This window comes from Protopterus annectens, chromosome 3.part0 (genome assembly GCF_019279795.1).
Source record: "Protopterus annectens isolate FY-2018-M chromosome 3.part0, PAN1.0, whole genome shotgun sequence".
NCBI lineage: Eukaryota > Metazoa > Chordata > Ceratodontiformes > Protopteridae > Protopterus > Protopterus annectens.
In genome coordinates, this window is record NC_056731.1 from 671,211,898 (window position 1) to 671,228,368 (window position 16,471).

Genomic DNA, 16,471 nt, shown 5'->3' on the forward strand with positions numbered 1-16,471 from the left:
GTACCTCAGAAGACACTTCCAACAGCTGGGAGGTCCACGAATGTTCCTTGCCAAGGGGAGTACTGGCCTCCAACATATGGCCTATGCAGCCAGACTGAATAAACTCCTGCTTTACTCAGTGGTATCCCGTTTACCCAGAGATGATCTCTGATGGCTAACACAGCCATGTTGAACTCAGGCTTGATGGATATGCTCCACCTATGGGAATCCATGTCACAGTGAGCTACAAACTGAAGTGAGCTGAACCTTGCCACAACAATAACTGGAAAATGCTGGAGGGACAGCTTCCTGTCACATACACTCCCCATACTTTGGAACGACATCCCTAACTACATTATACAGAGCCCCTCACTAACACTCTGCAAGAGAAACCTTGATCAGTGGATGGGGAACAGTAGATGCACCCCAGGGATTGTGTAATTGTCTCTGCTCCACAGAGAGACAGTTAATGAATCAATGGGGTGGCAAAAGCTGACACATTTTGACTGGGCTTATGAATGGCCTCTGGCATTTGGCCAAGTACCTACCTATGAATCTATACATACAGTATCTGCATATGCTGATAGCTTAACGTACTGTTCAGGTGTTGACTTACCTTGTGCCTATGGCAGTTGTGTGTGCAATAGTTGAGGGCTGCCTATGTTGGATGCACACAGTAGACTGCCTATACATGACAATTTACAGGTAGTCTTGTGCGTGTGGCATCCATTTCTACTGTGTGTGCAGGTAGAGAAAGGTGTCAGTCCTTAGGTGCCTACACTGTCAGTGTGTGTGCTATACGTTCCCTCTTTGCCAAGGCATGGGCATACTGGGCACACCTCCGTCTGCCTACTGGGACTGGTTCAGGGTGTTCATGGTCTGAGTATCTCTGTGCCTGTGGGACCATTGGCAATGGTGGTGGGCTGTGAGGGCCTTCACCATTCTGTCCTTACTGCAGCTGTTTCCGCAGGACCATATTGTGTAACATGGCACACAATATGGAGATGTGGGCACATGTGCCTGGAGAGCACTGCAAGGCTCAACCAGATATGTCCAAGCAACAGAACTGTGATTTCAGCATCCCAAACACATGCTCTGTTTGTGTGTGTGTCTCATTATGGCGTTCCTGCATGGGTGTGTGTGCATTTCTGATGGGAGTCATCATCCACAGTTCCAGTGCATAGCCAGCATCCCCCACCAGGTAGCCATTTGGGATGTCCCCCTTGGCAAATAACTGATACAGCTGTGAGGCATGCCAGATGTGGGAGTCGTGATAGCTTCCAGGGCTGCCAGCACAGACATCCATGATAATGCCCTGGGCATTGCACGTGACCTGGCAGTTGATAGAGGGGTATCCCTTGTTGTTTATATAGTGCCTACCCTGCTCACCGAGTGGTGACTTGATGTGTATTTGCATGCAGTCTATTGCACCCAGTACCTCCGAGTATTCTGCCACATGGTGGAAGAGACGCATATTGCTGGCCAACTCCTCCTGCATTCGGAGGAAGTATATGTGCTCATTGGCATGTGGTAATATGGCATTCAGGAACTGGTGTAGTACCCTGGATGCTGATGCCTGTGAGATCCCCATGATATCCCCAGTTGGTCTTTGAAAGGTGTCTGTAGCTAGTATTCTCAGGCTTATGCATACCTTCATATCCACTGGGATGGGTTCCCCTCTGTCTGTTCTGGTTCTAAGGCGTGGCCGGCACAGCTCCACAAGTTGCTGTAGGATGTCCCTGTACACCCTGTAATGCTCTACTATCTCCAGATCATGTAGCCCCTTGTAGGTTACCCTGGGTCTGAACACTCTCCTCCTCCTCTGGTGCCTGAGGTGGTCGTGTGCATCACCCTCCACACCACCTTCAGTCTCCAACACATGCTGGTGGATCAAAGCTATGGCAGCCCCTAACATGTACATAATAAAAGTTCCCTGTCTGTATACACCACTGGTGCAGAGTGTATGGGAATACACAAATGTGTGTGAGGTGCTTTCACACTTTATAGTATTGTGCTATGGATGCTGCTGATGTCAGTGGGTGTGTATGAGCTAGTCCAGCTGCAGCATGTCTTAATTATGGGTTTTGCAATGAGTACTGCAAGTGTGGGGCCTTTCCTGTGGAGATCTACTTGCCTGCCTTGATTAATCTGTTGCCCTTTAATTCAATTTTAGACCTGGATCTCCTCCCATTATCAGGCATGCCGTCTTTCTTGTTTTGTACTTTCCCTACCCAGTCATGGCAAAATGTGCCTTGTAGCTGATATACTGCAAATCAGCATTGTTCTGCTTTGAAACTTTACTGTTTTCTTTGCAGTACAGCCCCTCCCCTTTCCTCTTCTGCAGGTAGCTGCTTGCAGCCTTGTTAGCTGTTGTCAATGGCCCACTGTAGGCTCCTAGGTATTAATGTGTCATTTGTACTCCAATTTCACTGCTGCAGCATTTCCTTATTTCTTTCATAATAATAATAAAAAAATATCCTCCGCTCTCTTCCTGGACCTATCGAAAGCCTTCGATATGGTAAACCATCAGTTACTTCTATATACTTTAAAAACCCTGTATCTAGATACTCCAGCCCTTGACTGGTTTCAAGCTTACCTCACTGGGAGACAACAAGCAGTAATGTGGCAAAACAAGATCTCCTGCCTACTACCAAATACCATAGGAGTTCCTCAAGGTTCCATATTAGGACCTCTCCTCTTTTCAGTCTTCATAAACGACATCCAAACAGTCATCCCTGAAGCCACCTGCATTCAATATGCAGATGACTCGACTATAATATGTTCCAATGCCTCTCTTGCAAATCTACTAACTACCACCCAACATAGCTTCACCAAAGTCGAAAACTGGCTTGACAACCATCTCCTGATCTTAAATCCAAACAAAACCAAGTTACTTCTCTTCTACCCAACCAATAGATCTCCGACTGAAAACTTCACTATAAAATCCAATAATGGGACCATCATCTCCCCAGACACCTATACAAAGCTATTAGGAGTAAACATTGACAATAAACTCAGATTTGATATACATATCAACCAAGCCATTAAGTCAGTCAACAAGAAACTTGGGACCCTATATAGAATTAAAGCCTTCCTTACCCCGAATGCCAGGGCAGCCACAGCCCGTTCACATCTTCTCTACCCTACTATATGCCTCTCCTGTCCTCACCTTAACAAATCTGATCTGGCCAAGCTCTCATCCTGCTATAATCACATTGCCAGGTTCGTTACAGGCCTCTACCCTACAGAACACACCACTGTACTAACCTGAAAAAGCTTGGATGGATAGAATTCACACCTTCTTCACCAGTCCCAACTCATAGAAGCCTTCAAAATCCTTAAACAACCTGAGAATACCCCAGCACTAAAAACTTAATGACTCCCTACTCCAATCTAAGCTGCCTTCGCTCAGCAAACAGACTCCTTGTCCAAACAACTAAATCTCTCAACCTAGGTGGTGACGCTATTTGCCAACACCACTGGTAAAATATGGAACTCTCTCCCAAATAACATCACGCTTGCAACTTCTCTAAGTCAATTCAAAATAGTCTAAAACTCCACTTCAAGTCACACTGGCTATGTCCTTGCTCAAACCCAGACAAGCTCTGTGCCATTAACTAAAACATAAACAACTAGCTAAGATGATAAGTACTTTGTATACTGTGATAAAGAAATATGTATCCTGTCTAACTCTATGTCATTATACTGCCTACCGTCCTTGCTAATATGTTATTAATGTTACATTTGTAGTAATCTCAGAAATAGTAATGGCAGTCTTGTACTTGTATGTAAATAGCCTATGTTTTTGTTAAGTTCTTTCAGCTCATTTACTGTACCTAATTATCATTGTAACTCTGTTGGAGCTTTTCTCCCCGGGCCTCCGCTGAAAAAGGACATGTATCCAGTCGGACCATCCCGGTTAACAAATGTAAAATAAAATAAATAAAATAAATAAATTCCTATATCCTTCCTGTTTCAGCTGCAGTGCACACCGCACATATCCATTTACTGGGATTATGAGAGTTTTTATCTCCGTTTACATGCATACTCGGTTACCTTGTGTACTCTCAGCTAAGCATAGCTATGGCCAATTCGACACACCCCTATCCTGCAGCTTTGCCTAGCTAGGGGCAAACTGGTTTAGCAATGCTCCAATGTGCTTGCAGCAATGGCGACACATCCCTCTCATCTTTATCTCAAGGGCGCACCTTGGTGTTATAACGCTACACTGTGAGGTGCATCCTTACACAAGCAGGGAATCTGCGATTCACTATTACTCCTCTCATTTACATGGTATTGCCTACTAATTCTTAGCTACTGCACATAACACTGTCACTGCCCCTTAGCAACCCTTGCATCATAGTATGGTGTAGCATGCCTGCCATTGACTATTATGGGGAAATCATGATATGTATTTCATTGCGGTTTTATTCTATATTTTTATATATTCCTTGCAATCCCCTTTGTGCACCGCTGCCATTGGCATATATTAACAATATAATACATCTGTTTGGTCGGCTGTCATGGCTCCGATTTTATGTTTGCAAAAATGTAAACTGTTTTCTGCGGTTTACATTTCTGCATGCTTACACTATGCCTGCACCACTTCCTGAATCACTACATACCTTCATTTGCATGCTACACTGCTGCACATGTGATAATTAGCATACAAGGCTCGGAAGTTGTACGGGCGTAGTGTACGCAGGTAGTGCACGTGGAAACAGCTCGTACCTGAATTGCTCGGCATCTATATTTGGTGTTAGAACTCTGATGCTACACCTGCACCTGGCGCAAGCTTCCTGCCATTAAATAACTGAACTGTTGAATGTAATGCAATTGAACAAGAACACTTGTCCATCTACCTACGTAACTGAATAAACTACTTGAAACGTCAACAAGGCATCTTTATTCATTCAAATGGGATGGCTTCAGAGGGAAAGTCAGCTAGATCTGCCAGCCAATGTGATTTTATCTAGACTAAAATTATATAGCTAGTACTCTAAAAAACACGTATTCATAAACGTATTCTCTTTTTTCCTACTAGCATCATTCCATACAGTTGTAACAACATTTTATTAATAATACCACTTCCCAAGATCACACATCCCAGGGAGTCCACTGACTAGTGTCCTGTTGCTAATTTGTGTACCCTCCCTAAAATTCTACAATTACATATGAACAGATATTGGAATGCATTATAAGGTATGATGTTCTTACTGATTGCTAACATGACTTCTCTCCCAGCTATAGCAGTCTATCAGCCTTATATACACTTACACATGATGTTGTCATTACTAGACCAAGGAAAATGCAAACAGCAATCACAATCTGCTTACAAAGTGACTTTAAATTACTGTGGAAACTAATGAAACCAATTTGATGCACCTGATATATAAAGAATAAAATATTTACTACTTTTTTGCTACTGCTTGTACTGGAGTTTGTGCAGCAGCTGCTTATTCTTTTGTATTTCTCCTTCAGTTATCCCATAATCGTCTTCCTCAGTCATGGTCCTACTCCTAGTCACTGAAACTTCTGCAACAGCTGTTTTTGCATGGCCAAGTTAAAAGATTTGCTGATGTCCCTGGTGTCCATGTCTACCTTAACTTTGTTGTCAGATTATTGTGTAACTCAGTCACAGAACTGGATTAGGCTCACCTGACAGCAAACTTTGGCCAAGGGACTGTTGATTTTTGTCTTGCTGAATACTGTCCTTCAGGAAAGCAAACTTTTAACTTATGATTTTTTTCAAGACTTTCCTGTACCACCACAGTTATGCAAATCTTCTGTCAGTTCCCTCAAGCACTTTTCTGTTGAATAGTGTCCCATTGGTAATCTACTCCAGAGGATCTGCCTGCAAACTAGCAAGATTGTTGTAGCCTCTTCTAACAAGTCTGTTATGATCTGCACTTCTGATTCCTTCACCTCCATTGTCACCCTTTGACTTCCCTCCTCATGGTCTTCCTCCTTCACTTTCCTATCGCTTCTCCTCCCTTCCACCACTTGTATACCCTCTCTGCTAGCCTAATATTCCTGCATAGCTACAATGGCCTTATCATTTTTATTATTTTTGCCTTTTTCTCAAACCCTTGTCCATAGCCCTGCATAATGCATCCATGACACATTTCAGAGCTTCTTCGTGTCCCTTGACTTGCTTCCTTTCTATGAACATATAAATTCCATGCTATCATCATTGTCTATGTTTTCTAATCCTTGTCTCCATAAGCAACATAATGATATGATCACTGTTGACTAATAATGCCTTCATTGGGATATATACAAACCATTGTCCTTCTTGGTTAGGACCATATCCAGAATTCTCATTCAGCCCCCAACTGTCTCACTAAACCATAGCCTAGAATCTGTCCTTCTGTACCTGGCTGTCACAGTCCTCATGTATATAACTGTCCTTGCTCTCCTTCCATATTCCTTTATTCCCCCACCATTTTCTCATCCTTCTCCCTTGACGCGCTCATTGGTCAAATCCTAACAATGAAGCAGATTACTTGATTTCAGATTATGACATTGTCACTTGTCAAAGATGTCTTGGGAGCAGGAGAAGAATGATAAAGCTTACCCTATGGAACAGGGGGTAGGGGCACATATTCAAGGCACATGTTAAATCTCTTGGTGTACAACATGTATTGGATGGAGATGCTGTCTTGCAAGGGAATAGGGCCATCTGATCCTTTCACATGAGAAGGTATAAATATGATGCACAAATGTACATTAAATTCCAGCCTTTCATTGCTTACAAGCATTGCTCTCCTCACAACTTGCTAGAGTAGACTTAGGCAAATGTGCCCTTCTAGACAGTTTTTATATGACTTACCTCTATTTCCCACATCCTTACAAAAACACTACCTCCTTACCAGCTCCTTATAATAAAATCTGCAATTTCATCACCAACTCCCCTTTGCATGAGCCTCACTGCACCACCCTGGAAATGGTGAATGGACTACCCATTCTATGCTGAGCCAGCCTGTTTCTCTTTAAACTACTATGGCAAGACATACCATCTCCCTAAATATGAGATTACCTACATGCAACCCACACTAGAACCTAAGAAGCCAACCATCTAATGGACCTACACTCACTCCATCCACTAAACTTCATTACAAAAATCACAACTTCTCTGTTCTTCCCTTTAAACTGTGACAATAATTACCACCTGATTTTATTGAATTCAGATACTGCAAACAGGTCAGACCTCAATTCAATCAATTACCCTAATGAAGAATGTAAGTGCACATTACAGAACACAGTATATGTTTTATAACTCCCAATGGTTCCACTATTACATTCACCTGAGAAAATGTTGGCTGCTTAATCTCTTAATCTCTCCAACATATAAACTCATACCCTCCTGCTTCCCAATCTCTCTTATGCATTCCCTGTTCTATATCTAATGTCCACTTCCCTATTATTAGCTCTCATATTGCAGCTGTTAGTATTCTGCTATTTCTAATGTCTTCACTGATAATATCTCCTTCCATATATATAGATAATATACCCATTAATTTGGCTAGACTACTTTTACTTCACCTATAACACCTGGATTGTGTATTGTACACTACTGGTCCTACTTTTTTTAAACTTTTGTGTGTGTGTGTGTGTGTGTGTGTGTGTGTGTGTGTGTGTGTGTGTGTGTGTGTGTGTGTGTGTGTGTGTGTGTGTGTGTGTGTGTGTGTGTGTGTGTGTGTGTGTGTGTGTGTGTGTGTGAGACATCCCACCACTGCCCTAGTAATCAAGGAGCCCCAATCCTCACCACTGGTAAAAGTGGGGGATGTACATTGCGAGGATGACAGGTACACACACAGTATTTCCAGATGCAGCTCTTCCCTTAAGAGCACACAAAGACCACAGTCAGTCCGAGGCTGGTTTCTCCCTCTTTCTCCAGATCCCCAGTAAGACTATCCACTAGCACAGCTATAAGGATGAAATCTCAGCTGAGTGGCCAAACCATGACTTCCAGTACCCTCTCTGTCCAACCAGTGCTTTTTGTCCCTGCCCAAGTAGCTGACACACACATACTTTGAAGTTTGATTTATACACACACACACACACACACACACACACACACACACACACACACACACACACACATGACTAAGGCTGGCTTAGGTTTACTAGCTATGCCTCCTTCTGCCCAGACTATAAGGTAGTTATCACTGCTACCAGTCACTCCTTATCAGTTACTTTAAGGCCCTTAACAAAGGGTGTCCAATCTTACTGTGTAATGTTGCTATCAATAAAAATGGTAGTTTGACCAAGAGCAAGGCTGTTAGGAGTGGTCCACAATGTCACCAAATAAGTATGCAAGTACCCAAAACGTAAATAAGGCCTCACAAATATCAGCCACAAAGAAAGGTTTAAATATATTTAATAATAAATAATAAATAATAAAAGAACAAGAAAATGCTCAGTATATGATTCCAGTAACATCAGAGTTCAAAATCACAGGAAGTATTTAAAACAAAATTGCAGGACAGTCTCAAAAAATAAAGAAAACATCTAACCTATACTTCACTATATTCCTGACTGAATCTAAGAGAATTACTACACACTAGTTAACTTACTTATAGAGCAAGCAAGACAGACGTGGTGAGTAGATGTTAATGTTGTTAGGTCAAAGACAAATACAGAATACTCAGCTTCTGTCAGAGACTACTTAAATTAATATTCCAAATATTACTGCTGGGATAGCTTGCAGGATGACATCACTTCTTGTCATCTGACTCTATCCCAGATAAAAAACAAGCATTGATGCAGCTGTAAAAATACATAAACAAGGCTTTTCTTAGATCTAAGGCAGATCCTGGAAGTAATAAAACAATAAAATACTTGCAAGGCAATGGAGAGAACCTCTTTTTCTAGAGATTGTGTCTGTTACAGCACAGAAAAAGAAAGATAACATCCTTTTATTACATGGTCATAAAGTTATTTAAATTTTCAACTATTTTTCTGAAATTAACCTCCTGTGTTCCAGTTTTCATTGTTAAAATATAAACATCTAAACAGTTACAATAGTGTATATATATTTCTGTTCTGTTCCAGTAGGGTACGCCGTGGATACATATTTAAAGCTCAGTACTTTACAATCCTTTTCAACACACACACACATACCTCTAAACCTTTAAGACCAACAAATCGAGACAAAGCCATATAAAATGGGGGGGGGGGGACAAAAGCCCAAAAACAGGGACAATTTTTAAATATTGCTCTTACAAATGGTTTACTATCATTTTTGCAAATGACAATTGGATGGCCGGTATTATGCCGGAAGTCAGATTGTTGTTCACAAAATGTGAAATGTATTGGAAGGTTGAACATACTTATGCAAATGCAGTAGTGCATACATGTAAGATCGCAGTACAGTGAGGTGTGGAAATTCATCCATATCCGCACTGTGGTGCGATCTCGGAGTTGAAATATATTGTTAGCAGGGGTGTGGGGGTACAAACCCCACAGGAGAAGCACAGGGGGCTTGCCCCCCTGCAAAAACGTGATATGTTGTATAGGTGTTTCATTTACATGAGCTCCTATACAGATATCACATGATGGTTTTGAAGACAATGTTGACTCTGCTGAGTCGATCAGCTGAGTTGACATTGTGACTGGGTTGTGATTCCAGTTTTGGTGGTTTACTTCAAAATTGCGAAGGGAAATTGTTTTGCCTTTCACAATTTTGATAGTAAACCCTTACAAACAAAAAACATTGATAGAATAACAGATTTAGCATTAGCATAAATTTTCTGAAGAGTATGAAGTCTGTAACTCAAATGTCTGTCATTATTTTCTGACTTTAGTCCTCAATGATTTGCCACTAATTTGCTAGAAAACCAACACTTTATGAGGAGTAGACCAAAAATATGAGGAAAAAATGTGGACTGCGAAAATCTGTACCGTTGAGAGGTATGCACACACTTTTGTACCAGCACTTTGATATACACATAACATACAGTTTTAATACATCTGTAATACAAGCATATGAATTATGTTGATATTCATAAATGACATATAATTATTTACAAAATTCCAGACAGCTGGGCTGGCAGTATCTTCTTTCATGGCACCCCCCCCAAAAAAAAAAAACTCAAGCTAGTTTTTAATGTGACCCTTGAAAAACGTTGCTTGAGAGGGTTGTCCCTATCTGGGAATACATTACACCATTCCCTCACTTGAGATTCCAGCTGCCTTGGCATTGCTAACCACACTACAGTGCTGCACTGTCCAATCATATGTCTGCAACCCTAGGTGCCACCATAGTAATTTGGGATTTTGCTTGCTGGCTCTCTGTAGCCATAGACCCCCCTCAGACTCCTCCTGCCTCTTACTGCAAATACCACCATGGCCTCTCTATCATGGTAAGCTATAATCAAGTTAACATTGTACAGCTTGTGCCCCTGCCTCCTGCTTTGCACTTCTACCATGTAGTTAACAGTACTGTCCTTCCTTACCACTTTGAAGGGTCACTGTCAAGCTGCCTGCAACTTGTTGTGCCTGACAGAAATGAGAACCATAACCTGCTGCCCTACAGCATACTCTCTAGCTCGAGCATTCCTGTCATATCAGACTTTTTCTGCTGCTGGGTTTCTGCCAGGTTCTGCTAGGCTAAGCCCATGAGTTCCCTGAGCCTCATCCTAAGATTTAGGATACATGTCACAATAGACTCCTTGTGGGGTTCACACTCACCCTCCCACTCATCACAAATCAAATCTAGAGGTCCCCTCACTCTATGCCCATACAACAACTCAAAGGGTGTAAAACTTGTGGATTACTGGGGCACCACCCTATAAGCAAACAACAGATGGGGCAAATATTTGTCCCACTCACTCTTAAGCTGTTCTGCAAATGCCTGTAGCATGGTCTTGAGTGTAGAATTTAACCTCTCAACAAGACCATTACTCTAGGGATGGCAGGGGGTGGTCTTTAGGTGTTCATCACACAGTGCTTCCACAGAAAAGCCAGCAGGTCTGATATGAAGTTGGCACCTCTGTCAGCCAGTATTTCTTTTGGGAACCTATACTGATGAAAATCTCTAACAAAACATTTGCCACTGTTCTGCCTCAATGGAGGAAAGAGTCACCACCTCAGGGTATCTGGTAGCATAATCTACTACCATTAGGATATACTTCTTCCCTGTGGAACTTGGGGTACACAGAGGCCCCACAACATCCATAGCTACTTTCTGAAATGGCTCCTCAGTCACAGGCAAAGGTATTAAAGGAGCTTTCAACTTATCTCCTGACTTGCCTAACTTTTGGCACTGCTTACAGGTCCTACTGTACTCTGATATATCTCTGGAAATCCCAGGTCAATAAAAGTTCTGCATAATATGTTTCTTGGTATGTTTTATGCCCATATGACCTGAAAAGGAAATTTCATGGGCTATGGATAGAAGTGCTAGATGATAGGTTCTGGGCACCACCAACTGCTGTATTCTCTCACCCTCTAGCCCTCCTTCAGGGATCCACTCTCTATACAGTAACCCTTTCTCCCAGTATACAGATTCCCCCTTCCCTTGAGAATCAGGTGCCTACCTCCCTCAGGCCTTGTAATTTAGGGTCTGAAAGCTGAGCCTGTCTCAACTATCTCTTTGTGACCCTTCCCAGCTCCCCTTCCACAAGAAGGCTGGCATTGTTGACAGCAGAGCCTCACTGTCAGTGTGGATACTACTACTCACCTCTGCCCTTGCAGTCACTCTGTCCAAGGAAACAGCAGTACCCACAAGCAGCTGTGGCCACCTTCAGGCACACTGCTACAGGGTAGCTCCCTCCCTGAAGTAACCATCACAGCAGTCCTGGCTTCAAGTCTGCAGTCTGTCTGGGTCTTCCACAGGGTACCAGACCCACATGCTTGTCTCCAAGCTTGACTGCATGCAACTGCATTTTTATTTATTTATTTTTTATTTGTTGACCGGGTCTGTCTGACTGGGCTACAAATGCCCATTTTCAGCAGAGGCCCAAGGAGAAAAGCCAACAGAAAATAGAAATTTTACATATTGAATACATATAGAAAGACATTCTTCAGTACCACAGATTACTGCATTACAGTGCCACACATTACATTCATCAGTACCACACATTATTGCATTACAGTGTCATACATTAAACTGTGTCAAGTGAAATACATAGACATGCATTCATCAGAGGGATACATTCATAATTACATATTATATACATAATATTGTAATAGTTACATAGCTGAAATATTTTACTAGTTATGTTTGTACAGTGATGTACCAAAAGGAGAAGATAACGTAGTAAGTTTGTTTATTGAAGGAAAGGAAGAGAGAAGAGAAGTAGAAGGTTACAGGGGAGTGTTTAGGGGGAATAATTACATCGGCAAGTCCATTTTTCATGAAGGTATTTTTTGTAGCAGTTTTGAATTGATTGGGATGTTCAAGGGATCTTATATCTAGTGGTAGACTATTCCAGGTCTTGGAAGGGTTAAAGCTATAGACTAGGTGACCCATTTTGGTCCTTGGTTTGTAGATTTTTAGTAGGTCTTGTTCAGAACTGCGGAGTAATCTAGTTGGTAGGTAATGAGAGATTAGAGATGAGATAGTTGGACAGAAAGACGGTTTGTAGAGAATGGAATGAATAATCTGAAACCGATTATAGTGAAGCAGGTTAGGTAGTTCTAGCCAATTTAGTTCTTTTAGTGAGAGACAGTGATGGGATTTCTAAGAATTTTGGGCAGCAAATCTGGCAATCCTGTTATATGTTGTTTCTAACTTGTTTAGTAGACCAGTGTTGAGGCTGGTGAGAGTTTGGGCGCTATAAAGTAAAGTGGGTAAGAGGTATGAATTTGAAAGAGTTAGTTTTGCTGTTTTGGTAAGATTTTTTTTGTTTCTATAGAGGAGACCTAGCTTGAGATGTGTTTTTCGGATACAATTATTGATGTGTAAATCAAAGGTTAGTCTATCATCAATAGTAACACCTAAGAGTTTTGTACTGGTGTTAACCTGTATTTGAGTATTATTTTGTGACAGTATGGAGAAGGAAGACTTTATGTGGTTAAGGTTTTTAGGGAGAAAGAGTAGTAATTTGGTTTTCTTTGGATTAAGGATAAGTTGCATTTCAGATAGCCAGTTTTCTACAGAGTTAAAAGAGGACTGTGTGTTTGATTTTACTTGAGTTAGTGATTCAGCAATAGTGATGTGTAGAATCATCTGTGTATTGTATCAGTGAGGATCCAATCCAAGACAAGAAGAGTAGAGAAGGTTGGTAAAGATGTTAAAAAGAAGGGGCCCAAGGATGGAGCCTTGTGGGACACCCGTTTTAACAGGAAGAAGAGGGGAGAAAGCTGAGAGCCATTTGACTGATTGGAGTCTGTCAGAGAGATAGCTGTTAAACCAAGATATGGTGGATGGAGAGAAGTGTAAGTTTGCTAGTTTAAGGAGAAGAAGTTTATGAGAGACTGTATCAAAGGCTTTAGAGAGGTCAATGAAGACACAGGAAATACGTTTGTTACTGTATCTAGCTAGTGATACAGAGTTTAGGAAAGACAGGAGAACTGTTGTAGTGCTGTGCATGGGACGAAAGCCATGTTTTGTAGGTGAGTAGATTTTTTTGCAGAAGGTAGTGTAAGACTTGATTGTGTATACATTTTTCCACAATTTTGGAGAGTGGTGAGAGTATGGCTATGGGTCTAAAATTAGTTATATCTGCAGAGTTTCCTATTTTGTGTATTGGAAGGGTGTAAAATTGCTTCCAGATGGAAGGGACTGTGGATTCCATAATAGAGCGGTTTATTAGAATAGAAACTGGGAAAGCAAGAACATCAGCAGCAACCTGAAGGAATGCAGAGGGGATGTTGCCTATGGATGTGGAGCAAGGTTTTAATTTAGATACTAGAGTTTTACTATAGTTAATGGAGACAGGTTTGAGGGAGAAGGTAGTGGTAGGTTTATTACTGATGGAAGACTTTGAGCTATTAGGTCTATTATTGTTGCTGGGATGGTTTGTGTCTTGATTTAGTAATTTGGATATTGAGTTTATAAAGTAGTTGTTAAATATGGTGGCAATTTCTTCATGTGTTTTGTCAGGATGAGGGTTAGGGGAGGCTTGCGTACTTGGGTGTATTATTGGATTTACAGAGTGCCAGAACCTTTTAGGGTTGGATTTAAAGGTAGAAGATGGATTATTATATAAGTTTTTCTTATCATTATTTATGTGACTTTTGGCAAGATTTCTAAGTTCTTTATATTTCTGGAGGTCTGGTTGATGTTTAGTTTTAGTCCAAATTTTCCATGCTTTGTCTTTATTTTTTAGTAGTGCACGTATGTTTACGGTCAGCCATGGGGCTATGTTAGACTTTATGCAGACTGTTCTAAAGGGTGCCACAGAATTTAAAATACTAAGGAAAGTGGAGTTAAAAAAGTGGACAGCTTCATCCAAAGGGAGTAGTTTTAAGGGATTCCAGTTCACTTTTGATACTAAAGATTTGAAAGTTTCAGGATTAATGTTTGTTAGTTGGTGCATGCACACAAGGCAGTGCATTATCAAAATCATTCCATATCAGAACATCTGCAGGCATATCCTCAAACACATCTACTTGCTTACTTCCTTTTCCACCCTCCCAGTAAAGGAGAATGCTAGACAAAGGTATTTGGAATGGGGTCCCTCCTAAAGCTCTGACTGCCCATTCAAATGATGCTCCTTTATAACCATTGCAGGCTTGACAATGGTTAGGCCAGAGGCTGTGTCTCTCGTTTAGCAGTGGCCTGTTTCCCATCTAATATCTATATTTAGAACATTTAACCCTTGGTCCTGGCCATGTACTGAAACTAGTGGCTTCCCCTGCTACTGGCAGACTCTGTTGGGGCAGTTTAGGCTGCCCACCATGGGTTCCCTTAGACCCATGAGCAGCACTGGGTATCCCTTTCCTGTGCAGTGATGCATGTTTGCTAGGTATGGGTCTCCCTTTTTCCCCAACTCATCTGCTGTATTACATTGCCTATTTGTCCTCAGGCAAACTGCTAAAGGCTTGTTCCCTTACCAAAAAGTCTGCCGGCCCACCAAAAGTGGTGACCTGACACCCACTCACCCACCTATGAAAATAGGTGTTTAACTCTGCAATGTATTCAGACATACTTTCATCTGTCTTGCATCTGTGCTCACAAAACTTTTTTCTATGAGCTTCAGGTGTTAACTTAAAACACTCTAACAAACAATTTTAAATGTATTATTATTTAAGCGATCAGTATCAAACAATTTAGAAATAGCAGTTACAGCTTTACCATGGAATAAGGGGGCCAGAAACCATACCCAGAGCCCTTGGTAAACATATACTGTCTAGATACCCTTTCAAACGTATGAATAAAACTGTCAAAATTATCACAGTCTACAAATTGTGAAAGAAATTTACTGACCTTTGTTGCTTCTGGGGTTCAGTTATTCCCTTCCCATTACCTCCATGACCCTGGTGAAGAGTCAGCATCTCCTTTTCATTTTGCCTCTGCCTCTCATTCTCCTCAGCTTCCAGACACCTCAGTGTGTCATTTTCTTCAGCCTCCAGACATCTCAGTTTCTCATTTTCTTCAGCCTCCAGGTGTCTCAGTCTCTCTGCTGATTCTATTCCCAAATGTCTGGCCTCCAGTTCAAGTCTCTTTAACTCCAGATGGATGTTTAAGTCCTCTGTAGAAAGGTTGAACTGCCCATTTTCTGAGAGTTTTACATTCCCAAGGCCAGTTTAATTGTTCTCCTGGTTGATGGTTTATGATGCAGCTGTGACTAAGGCTTCAATCATTTCTGCTTTAGTGAGGTTGGCCTGTACCAGTCCTTTGTCTTGGCAGATCTCAGACAACTTGCTTTTGTCAGCTTGCAATACTCAACTGCTGATATCCTTGCCTGCTCTCCTTGACTAAGCAAGCTAACACAAAATAAATAAAACTGTTGTGATGTGAAACTCTGAATGTTCATGTCTGGCTGATTGAGAGTGCAAACACCTTCCTTAGTGACCACTCTTTACAGGAATTCAATATCCACTCCACTTAATCCCAATATGTGGATAGTCCACCACTGCTAACCAATATATGTGATGTGGATATCCCACCACTGCCCACCAATATATGTGATGCCCCACCACTGGTGCAGTAATCAAGGAGCCTCAATCCTCACCACTGGCAACAGTGTGGGATGTACATTGGGAGGATGACAGGAACATGCATGGTATTTCCAGATGCAGCTCTCTGCATGAAGTGCAATTTCCCTTAAGAGCACACTGAGATCACAGTCACTCTGGGGGTGGTTTCTTCCTCTTTCTCCAGATCTCCAATAAGACTCCCACTGGCACAGCTATAGGGTTCAGATCTCAGCTGAGTGGCCAAGCCAGGACCTCTTGCCCCCTCTATATCCAACCAGTGCTCCGTGTTCATGCCCAAGTAGCTGTCACATGCACCCACTTTGAGGTTTGAGTTATACACACACACACAGACACACACACACACACACACACACACACACACACACACACACACACACAC